This window comes from Tigriopus californicus, chromosome 10 (assembly GCF_007210705.1).
Source record: "Tigriopus californicus strain San Diego chromosome 10, Tcal_SD_v2.1, whole genome shotgun sequence".
Lineage (NCBI taxonomy): Eukaryota > Metazoa > Arthropoda > Copepoda > Harpacticoida > Harpacticidae > Tigriopus > Tigriopus californicus.
This window is the reverse complement of record NC_081449.1, coordinates 9,903,473-9,908,144: the sequence shown is the minus strand read 5'-3', so window position 1 is coordinate 9,908,144 and position 4,672 is coordinate 9,903,473.

The window sequence follows — 4,672 nt, the reverse complement described above, 5'->3', positions numbered from 1 at the left end:
ACAACTTACTATAATTTCATTACAACTGCCCTGGCAATGGCCATGACAAGTAAAAGAAGTATTATTTACAGACAAAAAAGGAAACACTCTGTAAAATGTTGATTCTTCCCATTTAGGGTTAGTTGCAGTCTTGCGTGTCATGCAAAGTAAGAAAACAAGAGCAACAGATATATTTTTGCTGCAAATATTGCTCAGAGATTTCTGGAGAACATTCTTAAAATCTAATATAAAAATGCGTCCTCTCATTAGGAAAACATGATTCCCACTGGGCGATGTCTGTCTATCTCCAAGCTCTAACTTATAAAACGGTCGGTTATCTTTCAGCCCATGTAAAGACGTCATATTTTAGAATTAGATCGTATTCAAAAATTTTACCAATGTGAATGGTGGATCTTTATTGGCTAAACATTAACAAACACAAAAATAATGCTCTTTTTTTCGGGATGAGGTACCATTAGTGAGTATGCATGGTATGGATAAAGGCTATACGCTAGGTAACTAGAGAAGACATAAAAAACAGTTCAGGAAAAGGCTTTAATCTTACTTGTCTATTTTTTTCGAAAAGTGGCTCAGGGTTGCTATGACCAAAAGCAGGCCGATTTGGCGGAAAGCTCGTTTGCGCTCCTTTCTCTAGAAGTCCGTGATTTAACAAAGGATTCATTATCTTGCTCATATCTTTAGCTTCATTTTGTAAAGGTTTCAGGAGGGAATAATAATCATAATTTTCAAGAACTAAGTAAAGACCTGATGAAATGAAAGTGTAGAAAAGTTCCATTACTCTCTGTTATGATAATATGAGGTACATAGAAAGCACATGTTTCCACGAAATTTCAAATTAAAACAAGTTGAGATATCTTATTATATCCAATCCACTTTATTAGTAACTACTGGAATAGAAAAACAAGATAAACAAAGCACATTTTTTTTTTGTTGAGAGTTAGTTTTTTACTGCTTAATCAATGCTTTTATCTTTAAAGATTTGTAACGATGGAATGTTACATTTGTTTCATTTTCATAGTTCCTAAAAGTGAGGCAAATGAAAATGTGTTGTTTAAACATTTTACAAAAATGTGTGCTTGCCTAATTAATTACCTACTCTGCAAGTTATGATCTAGGCATGTCTGGAAAGTCACGTTTACACATTTGGCTTATTCAGTCTTTCAGCAATAGCTCTTTTTGGGAAGGATTTAACAGGCAAAAAAATCCTTAAACATGTAGAAGATAGCCTTTCTAAAGATGTTTTTCAAAAAAAGATGCCAAAAGGTCCTCTTAGGGTCACATTTTTCTCTTTCACAGTTTATTATTTTAAAAAAGTGATTTTGGATTTCTGCTGGTACGCTGGTACCCCTGAACAAAAAGCCTTTGCCAGCCTGACGCAAATTTTTGGTACAAGTTATTGTAACCTCAAGTTTTTTGATGAAATGCCATTCTTTTTTGAATTAGACCCACAATCAAAAAATTGACACCATATATACATCACCAACCCTTTTGAGAGACTTTTCAATTCTTTTAAGGAATTCATATTGCAAACACTTATGACATCCCAATAAGGATAAACATAGAGCTATATATTACTGATAGGAAAAGGGCAAGTAGCAAGTCATCACAGACACCCAAGTTCTACTTGTTCATAAGAAAAGCTTGGCCAAGTACTACAACTTGGGCAAGCTTAACCCAAGCAGAGATCCTTTACTAAAGAATGGGGCCCAACGAGTCAGCTCAGGAAAACCGCAAAACGGGGATTTTTTGGTCATAGTGAAAGTCAGATTGCCAGAAACAAACCAAGCATTGAACCAAAGCCACGTACCTGCGTCATTGTTGCTGCACATTATTGCTTTTCCTGTATAAGTTGATTTGATTTGCCCTGGCATAAAATTTCTCGCTCAAGTTTGGCCACACCATTTTCCCTTCAAGTGTCTGTGTGCAAACGCAAGTTGGGGCAAGTTCCTACTTGGGCAAGTTCCTACTTGGGCAAGTTCCTACTTGGGCAAGTTCCTACTTGGGCAAGTTCCTACTTGGGCAAGTTCCTACTTGGGCAAGTTCCTACTTGGGCAAATTCCTACTTGGGCAAATTCCTACTTGGGCAAGTTCCAATTTCGTTTTTTTCTGTCGCACAAAGAAACATTGTGAATTGATTTTGTTGAATGAAGTGTACAATTTTCCTTACCAATTTGCTTAAAATGATGCAAAGTAAACTTATAAAGGTAAGCATGTGCCTAGAATGCATTGATTTAATTTAATTTGAAAAGATGACCAAAGCTGTCCATTATATGTATCAAATGGATTTTTGAAGGTTTGTGCTCTTAATGTTTTAAGCAGATTAATATAGTAATTTGTGCTAAAACCAAAAAGGCCGATTTGGCCGGATATAATGAGTGGCTCTGCCCTGCTATATGTAGAATTCTGTATAGGGATGTGTGAAGTACCGGATCAGATTTCAGTTGTGTCAGCTAGTCAGGTTGCGCTACAATCGTAGCAAGAACTACCATGATTTTAGCACAGCCAGTGCGTCCAAATTTCATTGACAAAATTGTTCCCCGTCTGAGGAAATTGTTCGACAATTATTTCAAACCATTTAAGTCGTTGCAACATTCACTTGAAAAGGACAACATTACATGGCAAGTGACAAAAATAGGCAGAAATACGGAAACAATATTTGGTGCCAACATTTCGTCATCAGTAGGAAAGGTGGTAACACTTTCTTCATGGTAGAACCAGAGGGCGCACTAGTATGAAATCCCAAAGCTTTACACTTCTCTTTTATGTAGATCTATGCCTTGCAGAACCTTGGCCCCATTTTGTAAGCAAGATGTTCAGGTTTCAGAGGTTTTAACCAATCTTTGGGCATGATTTCACAAAAATTCACGTCATTTTCGACAATTTTTCCTTTTTGGGGGTTGTATATTGACCGATTGGCCCATTTTCAATTTTCCGCTAAAGTTAAGAAGGTAATGGACCACAGGCCATATAATGACTAGATCTCGCATAGCGTGGGAAAAAATGCGAACAATTGCATTCATCAGCTGGTACATATATTTTGGTGTTTAGTGGCTCATGCTTTTTCATTGGTCAGCGTACCCGGATTCTGAGTGAATTTGTCACTGATTGTGTTTGTTGAAGACCAGGCAATTGTAGGTCGTTGCTACTGATCAGGCAGTCACCCTTTTCTTTTTTTGTGTACAAATCTGCTGACGCAATATCCATTTTCCTCTGCACTGACGTCGGGCCAATGAGAGATCTAGTCGTTTTTTGATCTGTGCGCTGGACTCCTTCACGTACACTGTATAAATAAAGAAGATAAAATGGTGGGAACGTTCTTCCACGAGGTTCAGCCAGTCATTGTTTAATGGAATTTTTAAGAATGCTGAAGTTTGATTGTCAATAGCCCCCTTATGATGTACAAGATATGTCTTACGTTCTGCACTTCAGAAGGCGCTTTGTCATTCAGCCCCTGCCAAATAAATGGCCGATTGGGCCAATGTTTTTGAAATCTTTATTGCGAGTTTGAGTCTCATTGGATTAAGATTTGACAATATGTATATTACCCATACTGGGATGTCCCAATTTGGGTTCGATTCCTTTTTATTGAACTATAATGCGTTTGTGTTATTTTTGGCTAATTCTATTAAAATCTGATTTACAATTAATGCCCTGGGTCACATAATGTCCGGAAAAGAAATTGCGTTCAAGGCAAGGCAAGAGCAGTTTATTTAGCAATCTACCGTGCTTCTTTCCGTTTTCTTTGGGCCGTGTGACGTTGCAAATAAGGGCCCCTATAGCTCTTAATGAAGATATAAACCTTTGGCGCCAAGTATGAGAACAGAAGGTAGCTCTCGTACTAGATGGTAGCACAACAATCACAGCTTTGAAAAATTCTAATAAAGCAACACGTCATTGTTTCTTGAGAACCCTTCGCGCGAGTGCAAGGTTTTGGTCTGGCTTTCTTTGTCATCCAAAGCCACAAACAACAAATTTCAGATCCCTAGCTCGTTAGAAATCAATACCCAGAGACTAGTGCTGGGCAAGTCCGGACTAGAGTCCGAGTGCACTCGAGTCTTTTACTCGATTTTGGAGAAATTGGCCGGACTCAAGTCCGGTCTTGTCAACAAAAATAATTCATTTTTCCCTAAAATTTCGCAAGACGAGTCTGTTTGTTACAACTGACTGTCGTAGAACACTCTAGTCATCTGCCGGTCTCAAGCCTTTTGCCAGACTCGAGTCAGGACTCTGCGAGTCCGACAAAAAGTCCAAGGACTTACACAAACCAGTTGGTTCTAAAAAGTCGGATTGTCACTTTCTCCATAGAATCGCTAAATTGCAAAAAATATACTGTGTCCTTACTCTTTTGTAACATATTCGAAAAGACTTAGGGTAGTTCGTCAAGGTAATCAACTTTGATATAGTTTAATCAGAATAGATATAGATATATAAATCTATATCATACATATATATATATATATATATATATATATATGGATAGATAGATAGAGAGAAATATTCATTTTCTTGAAACTAGTTCATATGATTTCCTTTCTAATGCATCTTTGATATATAGAGATAGATTTCTTTTATAGGCATAGAAAGGGCAACGAAAATAAAATATGGACAATTCTCAAAGAAAAATTAAGTTCGTCGTTAAATTTGCTTTGTTTGTTTTATCATGGGCTCAACT